This window comes from Gekko japonicus, unplaced genomic scaffold (genome assembly GCF_001447785.1).
Source record: "Gekko japonicus isolate JY-2015 unplaced genomic scaffold, Gekko_japonicus_V1.1 scaffold2254, whole genome shotgun sequence".
NCBI lineage: Eukaryota > Metazoa > Chordata > Lepidosauria > Squamata > Gekkonidae > Gekko > Gekko japonicus.
In genome coordinates this window covers 171,867-198,794 of record NW_015163672.1, presented here as the reverse complement: position 1 = coordinate 198,794, position 26,928 = coordinate 171,867, and the positions used below count along the sequence as shown (strand labels likewise).

The 26,928-nt window shown below is 47.9% G+C and overlaps 1 protein-coding gene across 1 annotated transcript in view; it reads right to left on the bottom strand.

Annotated features, from left to right (window-relative positions):
- Positions 1 to 26,928, bottom strand: part of LOC107107455 (voltage-dependent R-type calcium channel subunit alpha-1E-like) — a 227,571-nt gene that overhangs the window by 93,634 nt on the left and 107,009 nt on the right. The gene's annotated exons all lie outside the window — the stretch shown is intronic.

Here is a 26,928-nt window from a genome sequence, read left to right as displayed (position 1 = left end):
GTGCTGGCAGTCATGCCGGAGAGAAATGCTATTAATTCAGGAACGAGGACGGTTGAGAGGGATCACCAAGGCCTCTGAGTTCAGAGAAGGAAAGGGGCATGCCACATTCTTACTATTAGCCATTCCTGATCTTTGTGTTTGTGCATGTGTGTGTGTAAAAGCAATGGTATTCCCAGTAGTCAAGTATGGCTGCGAGAGTTGGACTATAAGGAAGGCCGAGCGCGGAAGAATAGATTCTTTTGAACTATGGTGCTGGAGAAGACTCTCGAGAGTCCCTTGGACTGCAAGGAGATCAAATCAGTCAATCCTAAAAGAAATCAACCCTGACTGTTCCCTGGAAGGCCAGGTAATGAAACTGAAGCTCAGATACTTTGGCCACCAAATGAGAAGGAAGCACTCACTGGAGAAGAAGACCCTGATGCTGGGAAAGATTGAAGGTCAAAGAAGACGGGGACGGCAAAGGATGAGATGGTTAGACAGTGTCATAGATGCAACGAACATGAAATTGAGCAAACTTCAGAGGACGGCGGAAGACTGGAAGGCCTGGCGGGAGCTGGTCCATGGGGGCGCGAAGAGTCGGACTCGACTGTGCGACTGAACAACAACAACATGTGTTTGTGTAGGTGCATACAATGGGCTCAGTAGGTGCATACTGCAACTGTAATCTTCCTCTGCGCCCAACCCAACCTTCCTAAAAACATCCTTGGGAATCACATGCCAAATGCAAAGTAAGACATAACCCAGACCTCCAAGAGCAGTTCAAGAAAAGGACTCCTGAAAATCCCCTAGGCAGTGGAGTTCACAGGACTCCCGAGGGCTACCATACGGCCGCCAGCAAAGATTCCTGCTCAGCCCCCCTCATCCCATCCAGGTCCAACCTAGACATTGTATGAAAACAAATCACGTGACTTGTCCAGCTCCACAGACCCCCCCAGAGGGACTGCTCCAGTGTTCCCTCTAAGCTGAGTTGGTGTGAGCTAGCTCTCAGTTTTTTAGCCTCTGGCTCACACATTTTTGTCTTGGCTCAGGGAGAATGGCTTCAGAGCAAAGTAATTTATGCAGCAGCCAAACCGCTCGCTCACCACTTTAATGCCAGTAGCTCACCAAGTAGAATTTTTGCTCACAGGACTCCACCGCTGAGAGGGAGCGTTGCACTTTTGTCCCACTAGCCCCCCCCCCATAACCCTCTGGGCTGAGAGGCCTCCAGTGTGGACCTGCCCCTGCAGCACCTTCAGTGGGCTGTACAGAGACTGATTTTGCAAACGTGCCACAGATGAGGAGCACAAAACAGAGACTGCCTCCCTTGGTGGGGGCAGATGCTTCCCTCTCTTATCTCTCAACAGCCTTTGCAAACCTTTGCTTTCCATGGACAACTTTAAAGGGTGCAGCTGACGTCATGCCGCCTGGGGGGGGAGACAGAGTGACGACACGTGCTGGGGCCCGGAGAGAGCACCTGCTGCCCTGGGCCTGGCCCACGCAGGCACGCTCGCCTTTCCTCCGAGGCAGAAGCGGGAGCAGGGGCGGGGGTTGGGAGAGCCAGGTTGTGTCCCCTGGCCACAGGGGCTTGCTTCTGACCCGCCCCCTCCTCCCGTGGCCGCATCTCCTCCGTCCTCCCCCTCCCCAGGACTGCTGCAGCAAAGGGCTGACTCAAAGACCGGTGTAGGATTTGGGCTGCCTTCGAGAAGAGGGCAGATTGTGTGTCTGTTCCCAAGCCCCGCCACCCCTCCACACTCCAGGTTTCTAAGAGGGCGGGGGGAACCAATCCAGGAACACGTGGAGCTGTATGGCCATTCAGTGTCTGATTGGGACATTTGGAACTCTCGGAGTTAGCAAAAGATCGCCGGGAAACAGGAGCGCTGGGAGGGTTTTTTAAAAATTCATTGGCATTTTTCTTTTCTTTTTTGGTATTGTAGTGTTAGTTTTATACACAGCGCCCGGGCAGAAGATGTGCCGTCAGCCCTCACAGGGAGATGGGGCGGCGGCAAGGCACCTTCTTCCTCGGTCACCGCTGGGAAAAGGAAGAGGAGAGCCAGGAAAAGGAAGGGCAGCAAAAGTGAAACTGACTTTTCCCAGCTTTCCTCTTCCTTTTCCCAGCGGTGGCTGAGAAAGAAGGCGCCTTGCCGCCACCCCCCGTCCCTCCGTGAGGGCTGACGGTGCGTCTCTCTGCCTAGCGTCTCTCTGCCGAGCAGCAGGAAAAGCTAGGGAAAAGGAAGGCTGCTCACACAGGGCGGTGGGGGAGGCTCCTCCTGCTGCTGCTGCTGGTGCCATGGCGGCGCCTGGCTTCATGGTGGCCAAGACAACCCCTGTGGGTAATTCAGAGGGCTGGCCGCTTTGGCCACCCTGTGGCCTAACCTGAGCTTCTCTCTTGCCTCTCCAGTTGGGGCTTCATTCTCCACTCCTTCACTGTGTGCCAACTCTCACTAGGCGAAAGGTTTTCATCTCTGTCTTGCTCACACAAACGTATGCACACATTACAAGTTGAAGAGTTGCTGATGAGGTGGGGGCGTGGATGCATTATTCAAAGGAAATCGGGGTGTTTTTTTGCTGCAGCCTTGCTGCAGAGTCACAAGATGTGCTGAAGGTGGGGAAGGGTGGGCTGAAGGGAAGGCAGGAGAGAGAGAGAGACAGAGACAGGGAGTATAGGAGCATAATCAAGGTCCTGCCAGCAACACCTCAGGCTCCTTTACTAATCACTGTCCCCAAGAGAAGGAAGTTCCACGGAGGCCACCAGTGTTCCCTCTAAGCTGAGTGTGAGCTAGCTCACAGTTTTTTAGCCTCTGGCTCACACATTTTTGTCTTAGCTCAGGAAGGATGTGGCTCCAGAGAAAACTAACTGATGCAGTAGCCAAATCTCTCGCTCACCACTTTAATGCCAGTAGCCCGCAAAGTAGAAGTTTTGCTCACAAGACTCCACAGCTTAGAGGGAGCATTGGAGCCCACACAACACCTCTGCCTTTCCCCCCACAGAAACAGGAGGGGAATGAAAAATAATCCTGAGACCCCCCAAATGAACATCTGGTTCTTGGCCTGCACAGCCCTGATGCCAACCACCTGTGACTCCTTCCAACAGGAATACTGAGCGATAGTCTTGTATCCTGTCACTCCGCTCAGTGCAGCCTCGAGTGCCTTCCTCTGATGGAAGTAGCTCTTCTTTCGGAAGAAAAGCCACTTAATTTAGAAGAAGGCTTCAAAGGTCGCTGAGTGGAGTGGTAGGACATAAGCCAGAGGGAAAAGGGGGTTATTACAGGCCACGTAGTCCAACCCCCTGTTCAGTGTAGGAAGAAAGCAGAGAGAGAGAGAGAGAGAGAGAGAGAGAGAGAGAGAGAGAGAGAGAGAGAGAGAGAGAGAGAGAGAGAGAGAGAGAGAGAGAGAGAGAGAGAGAGAGAGAGAGAGAGATTGGATTTATACCCCGCCCTTCATTTGGAGTCTCAGAGTGGCTTACAAACTCCTCTCCCTTCCCCTCCCCACAACAGACACCCTGTGAGGTGGGTGGGGCTGAGAGAGCTCTTGACAGGAACTGCTCTTTTTCAAGGACAGCTGTGCCAGAGCTTGTGACTCACCCAAGGTCACATCAGCAGGTGCAAGTGGAGGAGTGGGGAATCAAACCTGGTTCTCCCAGATTAGAGTCCGCACACTTAACCACTACACCAAACCGGCTCTCAAGCTAGAGGTGGCTTGTCCAGACCCTGCCTGAAGACTTCCAGCAAGGGAGAGCTCACCCATCCCCTCGGTTTCATTGTCAAACTGCTCTTACAGTTAGAAAGTTCCTCTTAATATCTGACCGCAATCCAGTCTTTCATAACTTAGTCCCAACTGATCTCATCTTGCCCTACGGAGCAGCAGGGGAGTCTTTACCCTGTGGCAGGTTGCTACAGAATCACATTTGCGATAGGATGGAATGGCCAGTTTAGAAAGATGAGCATTGAGAATCGAACAGCTGAGACCGGATGATGTGGAGCAGTTCTAGCCCAACTAGGATTCAGTGGTTGTGGACTTCGGATCAGTTTTTGGAGTGAGAGACTACTTGGAGCAAGGCACCAGGGTAATAAATATTCCCTGTTTCGTTTTAAATGGATCAAATAGCTTCTCTGTCCATTATGTGGCAGTGAACTAGGTTTGCGATCAAGGGTATACTTGAGAGACAGCTGTGGCCAACCCGCTCAAGTTGCAACCGACTTACGGGGCATTTCATACCAGTAAGAAGCAGAAGAGGTGGTTGGCCACGGCCTTCCTCTGCAGAGTCTTCCTTGGTGGTCTCCCATCCAAGTGCCAACTCTGCTTAGCTTCTGAGATCTGACAAGGTTGGGCTATATCATACCATTCCATATCCCCCTGCTTAGTGTACCTGCATGACACACGTTCTCCAAAATACATTTGCCCAGGGCTTTTTTTTTTTTTTGAAAAAGAGGTGCTGGAACTCTCAAGAGGGAAATGAAGTTTGCAGTCTGTATACTGAAGACTTTTAGACATTTTTAAAAGAATTTAGTTGAAGAGGTTCCGGGACTCTGTTCCAGCACGTTCCCCCCCAAAAAAAGCCTAGCATTTGTCTCATCTACACATTACGCTTTATGTGATGTACACCTTTAAAAGGCAATCTGTTGCTCTAACTGGGCACCTTAAAGACTAACAAAATTTGTAGGGAGGGTAGGAGCTTTCATGAGTCACGGCAGTCACTTCTTCAGACTGTGATGCAGATCATGATGCAGATCACCATTCCTCCTTCCACAACAATTTCCTTCCTAGAAAGTCTCCAGAAGATCTAATCGTAGGGTCTCTTGTGTTATGTACTCTACATGTGACTTATCCAATCTGGGGGTGACATGCTGGGGATGAACAACAAGGAAGAAGAAGATTGGATTTTTACCCATGGCCCTTCACTTGGTGTCTCAGAGCGGCTTACGAACTCCTAGCCCTTCCCCTCCCCACAACAGACACCCTGTGAGGTAGGTGGGGCTGAGAGAGCTCTTTCCAGAGCTGTCCTTGAGAGAACAGCTCTGAGAGAACTATGGCTTGCCCAGGGTCATCTAGCAGCTGCAAGTGGAGGAGTGGGGAATCAAACCCAGTTCTCCCAGATTAGAATCCGTGCACTTAACCGCAACAGCCAGAACCTTGAAAACACAGTGGTGGACTGTTGTAGGCTGAGCTCTTGGTCTGATCCAGCAGTTCTTTTTTCTTACATTCTCATATTCTTCATATGTACATCAGGAAGCATGCTGCACATAATATATTTTGTGCATGCATTCCCCATGCCCCTCCGCCCCATAAAGACAGTGAACATTTATGAATATAACTTGAATTTTCATGGTTCTCATTCAAACCAGTATCAGTTGACATTTGGGTGAGGTCAACCACCTGATAAATACTCCAATATCTGTCTGGAATGCCATCTGGTGTTGCCAAGTCCACCTTGGAAAATTCCTGGAGATTTGGGGGTGGTGCCCAGGGAATGTGAAGTATGGGGAGGAGATTGAGCTCAGCGGGGATGTGATGCCATAGAGTCTGCCTCCCAAAGCTGCCATTTCCTCCAGGGGAACTGATTACTGTCCTATGGAGATCAGCTGTAATTTTGGGAACTCCAGGCCTGACCTTGAGGTTGGTAACTCTAATGTCATTCTCCAGCATCAGCCTCCATTATTATCCACAGATCAGGGCCAATGACAACTGCAGACGTAAATGATGGAAACTAGATGTTACCGAAGAAACGGAGCTTCTGCTACTCCATATTTCTTTCTTCCCTCTCCCCCACAACAAGCAGAACACAATGTATCATGTGACATCACTGAGACGTGACTTTCCATGCCCTGCATCACATAATTGGCTAACTGAGAGCCAGTGTGGTGTAGTGGTTAAGAGCGCGGACTCTAATCTGGGAGAAGTGGGTTTGATTCCTCACTCCTCCACATGCAGCTGCTGGTGTGACCTTGGGTCAATCACAAGTTCTCTCAGAGCTGTTCTCTCAAGAGCAGTTCTCGAAAGAGCTCTCTCAGCCTCACCTAACTCACAGGACATCTGTGGTGGGGAGGGGAAGGAAAGGGAGATTGTAAGCCGCTCTGAGACTCCATTGAGTAGTGAAGAGTGAGGTATAAATCCAGTCTCTTCTTGTTCTCTTCTAGCATGGGAATTTACCATAAGGTGACATTACACCTCTTATTGTTTTAATTTACACATTAGTTGGAAGAAGGGAGAAAAGAACATGGAGGAGAGGCGTTCCTTTCATGATGCTTATTCTGCCCTAGGTTGCAACCATGCTACCATGCTTTTGCAGTGTTCCGTTCATTTCAGGTTCTTTGTTGATTTCTTAGCTAACAAAAGACAAAAACATAATTCATCCAGGGGAGCCTAAATAAATGCACTTAACTATCAATTACTTATTTCTGAGAATCAGATAAAGAAACTTGCTGTAACGTGAGCACATAAAGTAATTGCTCAACATTCCCACAACTCAGTGGGCGACATGCACTAAAGTGTCCGCAGTATGCGCAATAAAGCACCAATTGTTCACTGATTCTCTTCTCCTGCAGCTACTTTCAGCTCCAGGAAATATGATTCCTGGGGCTGATGGACCCACTTTTCCAGGAAAGACAACTCTGGGGTCACTGGACCCACTTGTCTGGATGCTGCAGTGAGGAAGCGAAAGGGGGTGAAATCAGCCCTCCTTGTGCTGTTCCATCAGTGCAGCTATTCATCCATGCATCCTGCGAGCCTAGAACTATCTCGGAAGGGGGAGTGAGATCTGTTTCTCTTCTGTTGGTGCTTCACTGGATACAAGTCTGTATGTTTGAAATTTGGTGACTATTATCATTATTTATTAAACTTATGAATCGCCCAGTCCCCAGTACCACAGGGCTCTGGGCAATGTACAACACATAGTAAAAAAAACCCCAAAACCAGCCATAAAATAAGCCCATAATGTTAATCCAGCAATCTAAAAAGATCAAGTGGTGAAATTACAGTTTCTTCCCAATTCCGGACTGCGGTCACCTTGTGGGGATGGGGAGAGTAGGAGGAGACAGAAGCCGTCACTGTCCTCCATGAAAGGCCTGGGGGAACATCTCCGCCTTACAGGCCCTGCGGAATGGCATAAGGCCCTGCAGGGCCCTGATGTTGTTTGGCAGAGAGTCCCACCAGGTCGAGGACAGCCGGATGCCTTTGGGGCCAGGGAAAAGTGAAAACTTAGGAGGTACAACACAGAGCAATTCCACTGTTCTTCATGCCACTGATGTGCCTTAGCAGAAGAACTGGTCTACATGAACCCTCATCTACCCAGGGGAAAAAGGGGAGAGAGGAAAGGGGAGGGGGGGGAATCAGTATTGTCCTTCTGCTCAGCAGGTTTCTCTGATTTGGTGCACATAAAGCTTTGTTTACAGATTCAGGGTCTCTCGCTGTTGTCATGGTAACCCAGTCAGAAATGCACAGACATGAACCTCCCCGTATGGGATGGCTTGCTAAGACATAATATTTTAATACAGGCACACAAACATAAGCCTGAGCGCACACACACGATGAAATTTGAATGTGCTCACTCATGTATTGTATCAATATGCATGCCCTTAAAATTTCCATCCAGCAAGGTATACAGACATGGTCATGTTAGTACCAGCGTCTATGGAGACCGGCGCACCAGATGCTAAGGAAAATATCAGGCTCCCTTCTTGCAGAGTCCCTCTGAACTACCACCTTGAATGAAATTGACCTGATTTTCTTAGACCTTGAAATACTTGGTCAATTTCATTATACCTAGCAGTTCGAAAGCAAGAAATTGCAAGTAGATAAATAGGTACCACTTCGGTGGGAAGGTAACAGCGTTCTGTGCGCCTTGGTGTTTAGTCATGCCGGCCACATGACCACGGAAATGTCTTCGGACAGCGCTGGCTCTTCGGCTTTGAAACGGAGATGAGCACCGCAACCCTAGAGTCAGACTCGACTGGCTTTCGAGCCAAGTAAGGGAACCGTTACCTTTACCTTTACTCCGAGTAGGCACTCTTAGTGCATGAGATCCTTCCAACTGAAACTGAATCTGTCAAATAACTTCTTGGTCACAAAGTTGTGCATGCAAAGTTGTGCACGTGGAGAGCCCATTCCTTAGTGGAGATGATTTTTTAAAAAAAATATTTATTTAGTATCTAAGTTTCTATTGCTTTACTGAGGGCAGAAAATAGTTTTGGGGAGGGGAGAGTCATGGCAAAGCATTGCCAGAACATGCGTGTCCAAATTATTCCCCATCTGGATCGTTCACCTGCCTTTCCTATTAACGATCACCAGGCCAAGCGGCCACAGGAATCCATATCATATCTGCTGGTCATTTACTGTAAAATGTAAATGCTTCATGTACTTCAAGAATGCGGCAAACAACAGACAGGGAGGGGAGGTGGCAGTAGATGAGACAGAAGCAGCAGGGGGGAAACTGGCATGCGCAGTCAACTTTTTTCTCTTTTTTTGGTGCTGGTATAACGGAGAACATATATAAAGTACTTGAATACAAATGAACAGTTTGTCAAATGTTCGCTTGTGCAGACTGCAACTTGCCCACTGGTTGAGAACTGAGACATCGGGTGATGGAGCATCTCTGTTACAAGGCTAATCTGGTCTGGGTGCCTTCTAAGAAAAAGTCGGGAAGAGCCGCAGAGGAAACAAAAGGCACAGAAAGAAAAGCCTGTGAACTGGAACCCAAAGCGTCCCTGTGCATGACAAAGCTCTGCATATCCACAGGGTCACTTCTCAGGGGAGGCTGAGCCACCCTGTGTCAGAGGAAAGCGTATCTGAGGAAGCGTGCCTTGCACACAAAAGCTCACACCCTGAATAAAACTTTGTCTGTCTCACAGGTGCTCCCACTGGACTCACGACTTCGTCCTGCTGCTTCAGATCAACAGGGCGACCCCACTTGAATCTCTCAATGACAACAGTTGTTCAATCTAAAATTTATCTTCCTAGTGCTTATCTGGCAAAGGCCACTTGCGTGCCACCACACACCCTGACACACACTACAGAGAGGACGGGGTTGTCTGTCTCTCCATGGCTTTTAACCTAAGGAACATTTTATTTGGAACATTTGGCTGTACAACCTTAGATGAATATACAGTTGACCAGAGAGAAGTACCACTGGACATGTGATTTCACTGGAGGCTTCATTTGTATTTCTGTATTTCTTTTCCTTGCCCAGTGGTTAAACTTTGGAACAATTGATTTCTGGTCTTTATTCCATATTTTGTATATGTAGAATTGTATGTATTTTTGCACATCAGCCAATATGTTCTGTAAGTATTAGACCTCTGAGGAAGGCCTGTAAAGGCCGAAACGCGTTAGGTCTATCTTATTAGGTCTATCTTATTAGCCCTTGTATGTTTTTATAGTTTTATATGAGGTATGAATGGGCCCTTATTTGTTATTTTAATTTATGTTGGATAAACACACATATATATTTTTGTATATTTTATTATTAGAGTTTTAGAGTTGGCCCTTTTCTATTCCTGACTAACCTTTTTAGGTTCTGAATTCTAGGTTTAGGTTCAGTTTTTCCCCCTTTTTTCTTCTTTGTCCTTTTTGTTTGCCACCACAAATGAATCGCCTGCAGCTGTTATTGGGCTACTCTTGCTATACAGCCAGCCCTTTGGCTAACAGAGGTACAGTCTTTAGGGTTTTGGCATCCAGGTTGAGGCAACACGGGACAAAGCTATAAAAAGAAAGAATAATACGACGGGGCTGACTACTGAGAGCCTGTTGTTTTGGCTGTGAGTAGATGGGTTCCCAAGTCTGCCAAAGCAAATACCAGCTGTCCTGGAGGCTCAAAAATATCTCCCGCTTTGGTTTGACATATAATAGAATTAAAAGTCAACCTTACTTCTGCAAATATTTTCCAAAATCACCTCATTGCTGATTACAATGGATACCTGTGAATACACGTGTGCACCGCATTATCCTCCTAAACCACTTTTCCCAACGTGGGCAGGAGCGACACCATGAGAAAAAGGAGAGGGAGGGCAGGAAATAGTAGCTGTGATGTTTTACCTGTCTGGGGGGTGTCTTCGAACCTTCCTTTCCTTTCCCCAGGATGCAATAATGTGAACACAAAGGGCTGGACACCAAGGTATGACCTAGAATCATAGAATCACGCGGAGTTGGAAGGGGCCAGACAGTCCATCTAGTCCAACCCTCCCTGCTCAATGCAGGATCAGCCTAGAGCAGTGGTGGCGAACCTTTTAGAGACCGAGTGCCCAAACTGCGACCCAAAACCCACTTATTTATCGCAAAGTGCCAACACGGCAATTTAACCTGAATACTGAGGTTTTACTTTAGAAAAAACAACTCATACATTAACTTAAGATGATCCAAACAAAGTAAGGAAAGCAATCCCAAATGCTTTCGTTTACTTAAAATTATTTGGCAGAGAATTCGACACTTTAATGATGGTCTGGGCCTGGCTGGGGCGATGGCATGTGTGCCCACAGAGAGGGCTATGAGTGCCACCTCTGGCACCCGTGCCATAGGTTTGCCACCACTGGCCTAGAGCATCCCTGACAAGGGTTTGTCCAGCTGCTGCTTAAAGACTGCCAGTGAGGGGGAGCTCACCACCTCCCTAGGCAGCTGATTCCACTGTGGCACAACTCTGACTGTCCAAAAGTATTTCCTAATATCCAGCCGGTACCTCCCCACCCTTAATTTAAACCCATGGTTGTGAGTCTTATCCTCCGCTGCCAACAGGAACATCTCCCTGCCCTCCTAAAAGGGACAGCCCTTCTTCAAATACGTCAAGAGAGCAATCCTGTCCCCCCCTCAACCTCCTCTTCTCCAGACTGAACAAGCCTTTCCTCTCAGGGCTTGGTCTCCAGGCCCCCGATCATCCTCATCACTCTCCATTCTGTCCACATCCTTTTGGAAGTGAGGCCTCCAGAACTCCACACAATACCTCAAAAATGGTAAACCAATCCCCTCTCTCTGCCCTCCCCACACTGAGTTCTGACTGGCCAGTTAAGGCTGTTCCATGGTGCTGATTCAAAACTTTCATTCAGCCACCAAAGGTTTGCCTTGCAATCTAGAAGTCAACGATGCAGCCGTCATGAAACCACCTGGCCCAAAACACTGATACCAGGAGGAGGATTTCAAACAGCAGAAGATTCAGGAAGGGATGTACTAACGAGCAAGGGGAAGGGGGACAGAGGCCGAGGCATGGCACGTTTGAGGGCCTCGTAAAGCAAGCAAAGCACAAAGGGGGGAGGTGGATAAAGGCAGGGGCTTGAGGAAAGGGAAGTAATCAAAAAGGGGACAAAGGGAAGGAGGGTTACAAGAAACAAGGAGTGTAACAGAGGCAAGCTTCAGGAAGCACAGGCCAAGGTAGGCCAAGGTAGACGCTGAAGAGAAATTCAAGTGGAGGCTCACTCAGCCTAACTCCATTACCATATGTTCAATAAAGAGTACATGGAGAGCCAGTTTGGTGTCGTGTTAAGGAGCGCGGACTCCAATCTTGGACAACTGGATTTGATTCCCCACTCCACCACATGCAGCTGCTGGCCTGACCTTGGGCAAGCCACAGTTCTCTCAGAGTTGTTCTCCCATGAGCAGTTCTCTCAGAGCTCTCTCAGCCCCACCTACCTCACAGGGAGTCTGTTGTGGGGAGAGGAAGGGAAGGAGATAAGCTGCTCTGAGGCTCCAAGTGAAGGGCGGGGTATAAAACCAATCATCATCTCCTCCTCCTCCTCCTGAGAAAACTATTCCACAGTGCAATGCTATACTTCCAAATTCTAATACTTCTATTTGCAATAGCGAGTGTCTTTGGAAAGTGAAATCAGAGAGCTACAGCAGGTACCTCTGCCTTCTTCCCCTTCTAAACTGAAGGGAGATGAGAAGAGACCATGATTCAAAGCAGAAGGAACGGTGAGGATTTTGAGTCCCCTCTTGCCTCACCAGAAAAAAAGGATTCAGTAGAAGGTAACTTACATGCTTACAGGCATGGAGATTTTGACTATAGCTTCCCCCATCCTCAACCAGATTTCATACACAATGGTAGATCCCTGCCATCAGCTGACAGCTGGACGCTGCTGGGGTCACACAGCAAGCACTGCCTTGCTGTTTGTACCCCCAGGAAGCCAGACAGAGCTACAGAGAAAGCAAAGAGGCAGATATTTCTCTTGCACCTACAGAAAGACAGGTGGCAGGTCAACAGAGCTGACATAGGTAGCACTTTGGCACTCCTCGGAAGATAACCATGCCTTACTCTTGGCTTCTGCCCCAGAGGGAGGGGCAACTTCCAGTCTTTTGTTCAGTTTGGAAGAAGAGGAAGAGATTGGATTTATCCTCCACCTTTCACTACCAGAAGGAGTCTCAGAGTGGCTTACTATCTCCTTTCCCTTCCCCTCCCCACAACAGACACCCCATGGGGTAGTTGGTGCTGAAAGAGCTCTTTCGAGGACTGCTTCTGAGAGAATGGCAATGAGAGAACTTGTAACTGACCCAAGGTCACACCAGCAGCTGCATGTGGCGGTTTGTGGAATCAAACCCAGTTCTCCCAGATTAGAGTCCATGCTCCTAACCACTATATGCAATAGGAGACCTTGTTAAAAATCACTTGTTAGTACCTGGTGGAAATTATTTGACTAAGCACATATATGCTACTAATTACCTATACAGAGCAATGCAAGCTTACTCCTGAAAGCTTACACCCTGAAAAGTCCGGTTGGTCTCTAAGGTTCTGCAGGACTCAAATAAAACTTATTATGCATGCCTTGCAGTTAGTAACACAGAGAGAAAAAAATGAGCTCATAAAATCTGTGTGTGCCACAGTCTGAAACAAGTAAGATGAAGTCACCAAAATCAGATACACATAAACAGAGACTTAAACGAACTATAACAAACCACAAATGGACAAAGAAAAAATGGTAAAACTGAGACACTAGATATACAATACCAAAAAGAACCTGTAAATGTAGTCTCAAAGTACCAACGCGCAGCCAAACTATACATTAGGCTTTCTTAAAGGTAAAGGTTCCCAAGGTTCCCTTGCTCGAAAGCCAGTCGAGTCCGACTCTAGGGTTGCGGTGCTCATCTCCGTTTCAAAGCCGAAGAGCCAGCGCTGTCCGAAGACGTTTCCGTGGTCATGTGGCCGGCATGACTAAACACCAAGGCGCACGGAACGCTGTTACTTTCCCACCGAAGTGGTACCTATTTATCTACTTGCAATTTCTTGCTTTAGAACTGGTTGGTTGGCAGGAGCTGGAACTAGAGACGGGAGCTCACTCCGTCATGCGGCACACTTGGGTCTCGAACTGCTGAACTACTGACCTTCCACAGCCTGCAGTTCAGCGTCTTAACCACTGGAGCCACCGCAGCTTTCTTACTTGTCCACAGTTGTTTTCCTGTGTTTCCCACAGATACACTGCAGTGGCAGGGAACGGCTTCTAAAAAAAAAAAAGGAAAGCCCAAATGGGCTTGGAACAGTACTGTGGGGGGAGGAAGGACTGCTGCCCCCCTCCCAACTGTTTTTTGCATGAAAACCACACTGGGGAGCAGTTATTTCACCAACTCCCTGCTCCAGGTGCACAGAAACTTAATGTGGAACAGCAAAACCAGCAATATAATCCCCCCCCCGTATGGTTTTCATGCAAGAAAATTGCTGGGGGGGGGGACCAATGTCCTTCCTCCTCCTGCAGCAACATTCTGAGTCTGTTTGGGTTCATTTTTTTAAAAGAAGCAGTTCCCCACAGTGGCTGTGTGGCCGTAGGAAACACAGGGAAAACAAGCGGAAAAAAGTGAAAAAGCATAACGTTTAGTTCGGCTCAAAGGCCAGAGACACCCAGGGATGCTGGTCCTTGTATAGCATCCAGACAGGCTTCGCCTAGCAAGGATTGCTGAGGCCACCATGGAAAGTAAGAGCTGGGGGGTGGGGGAGGATGATCTCTCTTGTTTTCCCAGATCCATCCGACTGCAATGACTTTGCTGTCCGTTCAGTTTCCCCTGACTCCCCTCCTCTCCCCTGCAGAAACCCCATCATGACGCGACAGCCAGATGCCAACTAAATCATTCCATTTTATTTTCCATTTTAAAATGAATGATCAACTTCTCTTTCCCCCCCCATTAGATTTAAAATGAGAAGTCTTTCCTGTTCTACATTTCCTCTTCTCGCTTCTCTAACTCGCCCCACCTTGAGAATTCTTGGGTGTGTACGGAAGTACTATGCGGCTTTGCGGCATCTCGCAAAGTGAAAGCCCCGGCATATACAGAGAGCTCACACAGCCTACTAAAAAAGGAAAGCCTAAAGACCCAAATTAAAATTTCATCCTAACCTTCCTCACCGGGTTGCTGTGAGGATAACATTAAAAATAGGAGAATAATGTTAGCCGCTTTGGTTCCCCATAGAGGAGAAAGGCGGGATATAATTTTTAAAATATAAAATACATGTATCCAGTGTTCCCTCTAAGCTGAATTAGTGTGAGCTAGCTCACCATTTTTTAGCCTCCGGCTCACACATTTTTGTCTTCGCTCAGGAAGGATGGCTCCAGAGCAAACTAACTTATGCAGTAGTCAAATCACTGGCTCACAACTTTAATGCCGGCAGCTCACAAAGTAGAATTTTTGCTCACAAGACTCCATAGCTTAGAGGGAACATTGCATGAATTGTCATGAAGAAAACTGGCAAAGGAAAGGCGTAATAACACATATGTGGTGACAGGAAGGTAAGTAACATTCAAACTATTAAGGGCATTAAGCAGGATCACAACCCCCTCAAGAGACAGTTAACAGCCAAATGCTCAGAAATGAATCCACTCCTGACAGTGCACATGAGATGGAACAACCTCATTCTCAGCTAGATATCGCAGTATCAGGAGCCAGGTGACTACAAAGGCACTGTTTGTATCCTCACAGGAGTGGGGGTTTAGACCATCTATCAATATCACATATTGTGTCCATAGTTTATCGAACCACAGTTCTATAGTTGATGCTTCCTTGGCTTTCCATTTGGAAGCAATGGCTAGCCTTGCCGCCGCCAGTAGGGTAAAAATCATAGCCTTCTCACCCTTTCTCGGTGTGCAGTTAGACCACAGTTCCAGTACGACTAGGTCTAAGGTAGGAGAGAAGACCTGACCTACCACTCTATCAATCCTAGCTAAAAGGTCTTGCCAGAATCCCTGGATGACTGAGCAATCCCACCAGCAATGTCGGAATGTGCCAACTTGGCCACATCCCTTCCAACACAATGGGAAGAAGAAGAAGAGGCGGAGGAGGAAGAGGAGGAGGAGGAGGAGGAGATTGGATTTATATCCTGCCCTTCACTTGGAGTCTCAGAGCAGCTTACAAACTCCTTTCCCTTCCCCTCCCTACAACAGACACCCTGTGAGGTAGGTGGGGCTGAGAGAGCTCTGAGAGAACAGCTCTGACAGAACTATGGCTTGCCCAAGGCCTTCCAGCAGCTGCAAGTGGAGGAGTGGGAATTCAAACCCAATTCTCCCAGATTAGAGTCCGCACCCTTAACCACTACACCAAGCTGGCTTCTTGTTACCCGTGTTTATCTTGTGCAGCCTGGAGGGAGTATAGTACCACTTGGTCTGCATCTCAAAAGCTTGGAGCTGAATATTAAAAAAATTTGAGGAATAAGCACCTGAGTTCCAAACCTGGTGCCATTCCATAAGTGAGAGAAAGGCAGGATATAAATAAACAACTAAAAAATACCCCCTAGTCCACACACACACAAACTCACACATGTATACACCTAACACAGGAACCAGTGTTTCATACACCCTTGCAGGCCTATGGCCTACGTGCTCTCACTGCATAGTTCCATCAGAATACTGCAGCTGGTGCAAAGTTTTTGGCGGGTGAACAGATCACAGGGAAGTCCTGTTTCCCTTCCACACCCCCACCACAGTGCTAAATTGCTGCCTGAGAAGGGCACGATTATGAAGAACAAAACGGTGGAGTCCTTTCACAAGGCAAATGTCTCACTCCTGTGAGGGCCCAGCGGCAAGCTTCCCTTTCCAAAAGGAGCTCTGGAGAATTGCCTTGTCTGCTCCAAGAGGGAACTGGGGTTTATTAGTCAGGCTGAGCCATTACACACTTATAACAGTGTGTGGGCATTTGTGTGAGCGTGTATGTGTGTGTGTGAGTGCATGAATATGTGACAGGAAAGATATGAATGTTCCCAGAATGCTTTGCTGGAGGTCCCTAGACGATTCAAGGATTTCTTAATTTCACCTCCGGAAGGTTGTTTCCCACTGTTTATCATCAAATTACTCTCCCCAGCTCCCCGCCCAGTCTCTGGATGTCGGGCTAAAAAAGGGTTTGTTCCGTCCTACATCTGGAGGCTCGAGGGCAAAGCAAAAGGGCCAGGAGAAGGGGAGAGAGAGATGGAGGAGGAGAACAAGGGAATGTGAAGCCGATGCTAACTTCAGGAGGGAAGACGTGTTCAAAAAGGAGAGGGGACAAGGCAAGGCTTCTACAAGCCATTTGCAAATAAATCTTATAACAACCCGAGAATGCCAAATGTGGGGATGTGTTCCCTCTAAGCTGAGTTAGTGTGAGCTAGCTCACAGGTTTTTTTAGCCTCCGGCGCACACATTTTTGTCTTCGCTCAGGAAGGAGGGCTCCAGAGCAAACTAGTTTATGCAGCAGCCAAATCACTCGCTCACAACTTTAATGCCAGTAGCTCACAAAGTAGAATTTTTGCTCACAAGACCCCACAGCTTAGAGGGAGCATTAGAGGTAGAACAGCACTATGCTCTGCTCTGTGTGGCTTATAGGACAACCAAGATCTGCAGCTGTGGGATGAAGGGGCCAGAGGATGTGGCGGGGGATATGCTGTCAAGTGAAAGCCAACTTATGATGACTCCAGAGGGGTTTCAAGGCAAGAGAAGAACAAAAGTGTTTTGCCATTTCTTGCCTCTGGGTAGCAACCCTGGACTTCCTTGGAGGTCTCCCATCCAAGGACTAACAGGGGCTGACCCTGCGTAGCTTCTGAGACCGGATGAGATAGGGCTTGCCTGGCCCCAACCAGGTCAGGGCTAGCGGATGTACCATCCAGCCTCTGCTACCGGCTTGACATATCTGGGGCAGAACAATAGGGTGCTGATATCCTGGAAATGGAGAGGGGGGAAGGGAAACGTAATAGAAATACTGGCCTGGATCCTAAGCAGCGTGAGTGGAGGCATACCAGAGGAAGGCAACTTCCCATCCCACGGCATCCTTCTTTGATATCTGAAATTATGATCCTTGGGGTTGGTGGACCCAAAGGAACACGGAGGAACAGACGGGGAATCTGCAGCAGGACCGGGGAATGGGGGGGAAACTGCTGAGCTCCCCAGCTCCGAGGGAATCTGAGGAGTCACCCTCTGCACCTGCCCTCCAGGTCCGCAAGACACCTGGTGCCTATAAGGCAATGCCTGCTGGCCCTTTGGTTGGCAGTGACTGGTCAGAGCCGCCAGCTCCGGGTTGGGAAACGCCTGGAGATTGTGGGAGTGGTGCCCGAGGAGGGCGGGGTTTGGGGAGGGGAGAGACTTTGATGGGCCATAATGCCATACAATCCACCTTCCGAAGGGGACATTTTCTCCAGGCGAACTGATCTCTATCCCCTGGAGACCAGCTGTAATCCCAGGAGACCTCCAGCGACCACCTGGCCCTTTGACAGCCCATTGCCAGGCAATCAGCTGGGAGACAGTCCAGGCGTGGGGGAAGGAGGGAATGAGCCGCACCGGAGACACAGGGGCAGTGGTGGCTTCCCACAGAAACTGCTCAGATCCCGCGAGAGTTCCAGAGGAGTGGAGCCTCCAAAGAAGTGGGCCTTGGGGCGGGCCAGGCCAAGGAGGAGGGGGCAGTTCTTGCTTCTCTGGTAGAAGGAGCAAGGTAAAGGGAGGGGTGGGGAGCAGGGGTAGGGCTGCCAGCCTCCAGGTGGGCCCGGGAGATCCCTTGCTTTTACAACTGATCTCCAGCTGACAGAGATCAGTTCCCCCGGAGAAAATGGCTGCTTTGGAGGGTGGACTCTATGGCATTGTACCATGCTGAGGCACCTCCCCACCCACACACACCCCTCTCCTAGATCCACCCCCAAAGTCCCCAGGTATTTTCCAACCCAGACTTGGCAACCCTAAGCAGGGGTGAAGGCCTGCGGGATGGCATGCAGAGCTCCCTGCTGGCAAGGACCCAACAGTGTCTGGCAGGGCCTCTACCGTCACCCTCCTCCCGGAAAAAAAATAATCTTCCGTTGTAGGAACTGCTGCTTTGCTGTCGAAACAGGACTGCAGGATCCAAGTGACTGTATTCATCAAATGTTGCAAGCCATGCTGTGGACCTTGACCTTGAAAAGTGGCATATAAATCTAATAAATGAATCAACTGAAATGTATGCCATCAGAGTGGGGAAAACATCCCACAGTTACCAAGCCTCTGTTCTGAAAAGCATCACCACAATTCCTTCCTTCCTTCCTTCCTTCCTCCAGCACGTACAACCTGCCCCCGCCCAAGGTTCCTCCCTGCAGTTAATCAATAGTTTGAATATTGACCCCTTGACCAATCCTTGACCCCCGGGGCAGGGCCATCTAGTAATCCGCTTGGGCCCACCCCCGCCTCCTCGAAAGAGGGTTTAAAACATAGCGCACAGAGCCAGCCAGCCAGCCTTCTCCCTTACCAGCGCCCCCTTTACTTCTGCTGACCCTCTCTTGGCCCCCTTCCTCTACCAACTCCGTACCTCGCTGTGTCTTAGTCTGCAGCTAAGACCTCTACACGTGTTATTAGCCGGTCTAGTACACGTGCTTCCACCATTTCCTTCCCTTCCTTACCCACCTCCCAACTGGAAGTTTTTGGAGCCTCGCCTCGCCGAAGGTAAATATAATTCCCCACCAACGACCACCTGCTAATGCAACTGTGCTGTCCAAAATCTAACTGCTTTTCTTAGTTCTTGTATGCTTGAATGTTTATTGTGTGTTTTGAGTGAATCTTCAGTAAATTAAGTTCATTTTACTCCAGTCTCTGTCTCTTCATTGAAACGCACCGGCACAGCCCACCCTTCGTAAACATAGACCAGAATCCCGATTTAAACTGTTCCAATTGTCTCTCCTAAAGAGCAATTCGGCTAACACTATTCATGGACCACAACTTTCTTACCCCTCTTCACCTGCTACAGCCCGGAATCCCCTTTCCCAAATACCGCTTTGGTTTATATGGTTTATATGCAAATATAGCCATGGAAATGGTCCAGTGGATCCAAGCCATTCATAGCTGCTAACATAAAGCTTTATGAATGATCCCCCCCCCCGGGGATGTTTCCAAAAGGAGTAGCTACCAATTATGGCAGGTCTATTCGCTTCACAACAAGAAAATCCACAATGAAAACCATGTTATTTTAAGAGTGTGCACCACAAATAGTGGGAAAGTTGACAAAACCAAACGTATGTAGCTCCTAGCAAGAGTCACACTTTACTACAATGGTATGCAAATAATTTCCCCACATTTCAGCCCTGTGCTGCTCTGGTACAGATGTTGGACTACCCATTGGACAGGCACCAATAGGCAATCTCTCCCTTATAATAATTGAATAGCAACGTTCTATTTCGCAACATTCTAAATTTGGCCCCTTTAGTGTTAGGCCGGAAAAACTGCCACTCAGAAGACACTGTCTGGGTTGACTGGCTGCTTTGTGCAGTCCCGCCCAGCGTCCCAAGGTTATTTGCATATGGAAGCTGATTGGACTACACTCCATTCCACACCTCAAACTCACACACACCCCCGCAAGGCAGTTGGGATTTTCAGTTGCATAACATATCTCATAGGGGAGAGGAGAATGATGTCAGCTGCCCTTTCCCTAGGCAGAGGCTGTGTGTGTGTGTGTGTGTAAAACTTAAGACAGACAGGCAGATTAAGATTGGAAACTTCCAGGATATTTTAGGGATGAAGCCTGCTGAGGGTGGGGTCTGAGGAGGAGGAGGAGGAAAAGGGGGCAGACAGATACAATGCCATACTTCCCACACTCCAGACAAGCTGTTGCCAGTCTCCAGGTGACAGCTGGAGAGATCTTAAAGCTCTGGTGCTTATTCAAATTGTTGCGATTTATCGACAGAGTAGTGTTCTGGAAAATCTTTAGGAATTGTTTGGTGCATTTACGATGGGGCTCCTGGGGAACTATTGATGCCAATCTTGGCCCAGCAGCCATCAAACCATTCTCTTCAACTCCAACTGCCTTGCGGGGAGGGGGGTGAGTTTGAGGTGTGGAATGCAGTGAAGTCCAATCAGCTTCCATATGCAAAAGACCTTGAAGGTTCCATATGCAACTGACATTCCAACTGCCTTGCGGGGAGGGGGGTGAGTTTGAGGTGTGGAATGCAGTGAAGTCCAATCAGCTTCCATATGCAAAAGACCTTGAAGGTTCCATATGCAACTGACATTCCAACTGCCTTGCGGGGAGGGGGGTGAGTTTGAGGTGTGGAATGCAGTGAAGTCCAATCAGCTTCCATATGCAAAAGACCTTGAAGGTTCCATATGCAACTGACATTCCAACTGCCTTGCGGGGAGGGGGGTGAGTTTGAGGTGTGGAATGCAGTGAAGTCCAATCAGCTTCCATATGCAAAAGACCTTGAAGGTTCCATATGCAACTGACATTCCAACTGCCTTGCGGGGAGGGGGGTGAGTTTGAGGTGTGGAATGCAGTGAAGTCCAATCAGCTTCCATATGCAAAAGACCTTGAAGGTTCCATATGCAACTGACATTCCAACTGCCTTGCGGGGAGGGGGGTGAGTTTGAGGTGTGGAATGCAGTGAAGTCCAATCAGCTTCCATATGCAAAAGACCTTGAAGGTTCCATATGCAACTGACATTCCAACTGCCTTGCGGGGAGGGGGGTGAGTTTGAGGTGTGGAATGCAGTGAAGTCCAATCAGCTTCCATATGCAAAAGACCTTGAAGGTTCCATATGCAACTGACATTCCAACTGCCTTGCGGGGAGGGGGGTGAGTTTGAGGTGTGGAATGCAGTGAAGTCCAATCAGCTTCCATATGCAAAAGACCTTGAAGGTTCCATATGCAACTGACATTCCAACTGCCTTGCGGGGAGGGGGGTGAGTTTGAGGTGTGGAATGCAGTGAAGTCCAATCAGCTTCCATATGCAAAAGACCTTGAAGGTTCCATATGCAACTGACATTCCAACTGCCTTGCGGGGAGGGGGGTGAGTTTGAGGTGTGGAATGCAGTGAAGTCCAATCAGCTTCCATATGCAAAAGACCTTGAAGGTTCCATATGCAACTGACATTCCAACTGCCTTGCGGGGAGGGGGGTGAGTTTGAGGTGTGGAATGCAGTGAAGTCCAATCAGCTTCCATATGCAAAAGACCTTGAAGGTTCCATATGCAACTGACATTCCAACTGCCTTGCGGGGAGGGGGGTGAGTTTGAGGTGTGGAATGCAGTGAAGTCCAATCAGCTTCCATATGCAAAAGACCTTGAAGGTTCCATATGCAACTGACATTCCAACTGCCTTGCGGGGAGGGGGGTGAGTTTGAGGTGTGGAATGCAGTGAAGTCCAATCAGCTTCCATATGCAAAAGACCTTGAAGGTTCCATATGCAACTGACATTCCAACTGCCTTGCGGGGAGGGGGGTGAGTTTGAGGTGTGGAATGCAGTGAAGTCCAATCAGCTTCCATATGCAAAAGACCTTGAAGGTTCCATATGCAACTGACATTCCAACTGCCTTGCGGGGAGGGGGGTGAGTTTGAGGTGTGGAATGCAGTGAAGTCCAATCAGCTTCCATATGCAAAAGACCTTGAAGGTTCCATATGCAACTGACATTCCAACTGCCTTGCGGGGAGGGGGGTGAGTTTGAGGTGTGGAATGCAGTGAAGTCCAATCAGCTTCCATATGCAAAAGACCTTGAAGGTTCCATATGCAACTGACATTCCAACTGCCTTGCGGGGAGGGGGGTGAGTTTGAGGTGTGGAATGCAGTGAAGTCCAATCAGCTTCCATATGCAAAAGACCTTGAAGGTTCCATATGCAACTGACATTCCAACTGCCTTGCGGGGAGGGGGGTGAGTTTGAGGTGTGGAATGCAGTGAAGTCCAATCAGCTTCCATATGCAAAAGACCTTGAAGGTTCCATATGCAACTGACATTCCAACTGCCTTGCGGGGAGGGGGGTGAGTTTGAGGTGTGGAATGCAGTGAAGTCCAATCAGCTTCCATATGCAAAAGACCTTGAAGGTTCCATATGCAACTGACATTCCAACTGCCTTGCGGGGAGGGGGGTGAGTTTGAGGTGTGGAATGCAGTGAAGTCCAATCAGCTTCCATATGCAAAAGACCTTGAAGGTTCCATATGCAACTGACATTCCAACTGCCTTGCGGGGAGGGGGGTGAGTTTGAGGTGTGGAATGCAGTGAAGTCCAATCAGCTTCCATATGCAAAAGACCTTGAAGGTTCCATATGCAACTGACATTCCAACTGCCTTGCGGGGAGGGGGGTGAGTTTGAGGTGTGGAATGCAGTGAAGTCCAATCAGCTTCCATATGCAAAAGACCTTGAAGGTTCCATATGCAACTGACATTCCAACTGCCTTGCGGGGAGGGGGGTGAGTTTGAGGTGTGGAATGCAGTGAAGTCCAATCAGCTTCCATATGCAAAAGACCTTGAAGGTTCCATATGCAACTGACATTCCAACTGCCTTGCGGGGAGGGGGGTGAGTTTGAGGTGTGGAATGCAGTGAAGTCCAATCAGCTTCCATATGCAAAAGACCTTGAAGGTTCCATATGCAACTGACATTCCAACTGCCTTGCGGGGAGGGGGGTGAGTTTGAGGTGTGGAATGCAGTGAAGTCCAATCAGCTTCCATATGCAAAAGACCTTGAAGGTTCCATATGCAACTGACATTCCAACTGCCTTGCGGGGAGGGGGGTGAGTTTGAGGTGTGGAATGCAGTGAAGTCCAATCAGCTTCCATATGCAAAAGACCTTGAAACGCTGGGCGGGACAGCACAAAGCAGCCAGTCAACCCAGCCAGCGTCTTCTGACTGACAGTTCAAGCGTCCATACACTAAAGGAGTGCATTTTAGAACTTTGGCACCCACTATTCAATTATATATAAGGAGAGATACTTTGTTACGTATACATAAAATTTTTAAAGATGGAAGGCCCTTAATTTCCATAAAATTGCCCTCATACTAGGTTTTTTGGTAATTATATTTTATCTGTTTTTCCCTATTCCTATATCCCTTATAATATTTTTTTTTTAAAAAAGACTGGATCCTGCTAGTTAAGGGACTTGTCTTCGGTGGAAGGAGGCCTTCTCTTGACTCAAGACGCCCCCTGCATCAGAGGAAGGCTTATTCCTCCAGAAGAAAGCATCTCTGCTAGTGGTACCTGACAAAGAGGGCTTTTACTGTTGAAAGCTCATGCCCTGGAAATCTTGTTGGTCTCTAAAGGTGCTACTGGACTTGAATCTGGCTGCTAGTGGAATGGTTCTGCTAGACTGAGTCCAAAGTCTGTAGTTCCCACCAACCGCATTGGAAACAGTAAACGGTAAAGGAAAAGGTTTCCCTTGCTTGAAAACCAGTTGAATCCAACCCTAGGGCCCCTGCTCATCTCCGTTTCCAAGCCGAAGAGCCAGTGCTGTCTGAAGATGATTCTGTGGTCATGTGGCCGGCATGACTGAACGCCGAGTTGCACGGAATGCTGTTACCTTCCCACCGAAGCAGTATATATTTATCTACTTGCAATTTCTTGCTCTCAAACTGCTAGGTTGGCAGGAACTGGGGCCAGAGACGGGAGCTCACTCTGTCCCGCAGCACTCAGGTCTCAAACTGCCAAACTAAGGACCTTCCAGTCTGCAGCTCAGCGTCTTAACCTCTGAGCCACCACAGCTTTCAAATTAGTATTTATTATTTATTTATTATGTTTGACTTCTAGCCCTCCCTCCCCTGCACAGCAAGCTCAGGGTGGGTTACAACATACTTAAAACACACACAAAGGTTTTAAATTAATACATAAATCATAAAAACACCAACAATGAATTTTGGAAGTTTACCTGCAATAGGAGAAGGAGGGGGGTGGGAAGGGGAAAAAACCTACCCAATAGGAGAGAAGGAAAGGTGGGGGGAATCCACCCATTGGAATAATAATTCTACCTGAAAGAGGCAGACTGGTGAGCAAGGGGTGCCGTGGAGGATAGTGATATCTAAAAGTAGGTAGGCGAAACTGTCAGATCAAGAACTGTTCAGAAGCGAAGACTTCATCTGAGTAAGAACAAGAGGAGGTGCTCGCGGGCAAAGAGGCTGATTCGAAGGGTGTCTTCCAGTTACATTTCAAAGTATAATTGTAACATACTCTACAGGTGTATGTAAAAATGCACTGCATTAATGTAACAAGCAGGTTTGGAGATGCATGTACTATACGTTCACCAGTAAGCTAAGACTAGCTGCAGATATCCCTGGAATGTTCAACAGATCTGCTTCTGTTCTACAAACTTAAATCAGTTGTATACCATTTTAGCTGTCACCCTGGATGTGTGCTTGTGACGTCCTCCTTATTGGGGAGGACTGGTATCCCTTTAAAAGTTCTCTCTTTTTTGTTTAACTGGGTATAATCTGCTGCCACCAGGAAATTTTAAGGATTTCCAAACCTTTATGCTTGTACTGTTGCTCTTACTAGTTTGGTAGACCGAGTTTAAGGCTTACAAGGAACTATGGGGTCCTGGGAAGTATTTCTTTCTGAGCTGGTATACTTGAATGAAAGAGGATTTATTAAAATAAAGCATAAATAAGAGGGTAGTACAATGTAACTAGTAATGTGTAAATACTGAACAAAATTGCTTTGGTATCCCACACAATCTTCTCTCTCACTGACAGGGATCTTTGCATGTAACTTTGTAACACTTGTTTATCTCAATGCCATATACGTTTACTGTTTCACTCCAGTCTGTTATGACACACAGACTTTCCTATAACTTTTCTTCACTTAAGCTTTACTTTACTTTTCCTAGACATTCAGCTTTTAGATCTCTTTTCCTTTTTCTCTTAACAACATCAACAGTCAGCTTAAATGCCTCAACACACAACTAACTACCTCAACTGTCAACATCTAACTGAAACTCTTGACTGACTCACGTACTCATCCAACCAGATTCACTTCCAAAACCCCTCCCCCTCTCTGTCAACCACCAATCATACCACACTTGCCTCTCTCAACCACTCTAGTCTACCTACCACAGCCATGCAACCAAACTTTTAAAGAGACACACACATACAAAAACAAGGAATCATTACAGTGCTCTACAAGACCAGAAGCATCCTTAGATTCCTTAGACCCCAGAGCAACTGAATTAAAGACTGTGATGGGAACCAGAAACGTTCCTTTAATCAGGGTCTGAGGAGTTGCATACCATCTGTCCTCCCACACGCACAAGGGCATGGTTGTAGCAGCACACCTGATCTGTCTGGGTGTTCAGAGCACAGATGGTTCATCTTCTTTTTTCCTACAGATTCTTCCAACTTTTTATTGCTGCCCAGTACAATCTTGATATTCCTGCCACACCTGCCAAGGTTCTGGGCTCAAGACCAGGATCCCCAAAGTATGAAATAGGCTTTCTTATGAACACTCTTTGCTTCTTGACTCTCCTCAATCACATCCAAAGGCTCACAGAGTTTTGCATCACTTATTTGTTTATTTCCCACCCTTCTCCCCAGCGGGGCCCCAAAACGGCTTAGGCAGTTCTCCTCTCCTCTAGTTTATCCTCACAACAACCCTCCGAGGTAAGTTAGGCTGAGAGAGCGTGACTGACCCAAGGTCACCCAGCAAGCTTCCATGGTACAATCGAACCTGGGTTTACCCAAATCCTAGTCCAACACTTTAACCATTATACCACACTGGCTCTCTTAATGGAGCTACTGGCAGCCTCAAAAATCTGCATCTCATTCAACACCCCAGTTGATCTTCTGCCACCCAAACTAGGGCCCAGTTTTTAATGGAGTGGTAAACCTGTGACTGGATTGTACCATCAAATTAGGGCTTCATATGAAATAATGCTCTTCCTTCAATAATGCTCTTCCTTTCACAATGAAAACAAGTACCTCAAGGAAGACTGCATGAGACCCCTTCTCAAAGACATACTAGCTTTCCAAGTAATGCAGGCTTCTTCTTTTTTGCACTGAGCATCACTCAATCATGTATCACCCACCAGCAGTCTGAAGTTGTGTAGCACACACACAAGTTTACCACCCTTTGAGAATTAGACCATAGACTTTATTTGCACCTCTTGCTATCTAAAAACATCAGACACTAGGGGCAGGTAATCCTGACCTTCTTGGTAGACCTCCTGCCCTGAAAAGCATGAGAAACCAGACCTCCTGCTCCGAAATCAGGAGAAACATACTCCAAGAGCCTTAACCAAGACTCTGTCCTGACACCACTTGCATACTTGGGGGCATCCTGGATACTGCAAAGTTAATAGTGATGAATCTAGTATACTGTCATGGTCCCTAGGATCATTTCCAGCTCAGAGGTGTAGTATGCTACAGTGCCAGTTTCATGTGGGCATGCCCTAGTATGTTGGTTTATGGTGTTGCGGGTCAGCATAACATGCAACAGTGCATCCGTTCTGTGGATTAAGGTTTAAAAGAATAAGAAAAGTATACTAAGCGAGTGAGACATACTAATTCTTAAATTACCAATGTGAGCCAGTACATGAGTGGAGGAGTAGAGAGGCAGACTCTGCCCTAAACACTGGTTTGAAAAGCAGCCACAACAGGGCATAGTTTTGAGAGAAATGGAAGGAGGAACACTGTCATGCTGAATCCTAACCCTGTCGGCCTTTTCCGGTTCCAAGTTGTCCCTCAACCTTAGAATCCCCTCCGAGGTTCCAGGAACACATTTACCCTTTTTTGGGTGATTCCACACTAGACCTTAAATCCTGGTTCAGCCCTGTCCCCGAGTACACTCGAGTTCACCCCTGTAATTATCTCGGGGTATTTTTACATTCTACACTACAC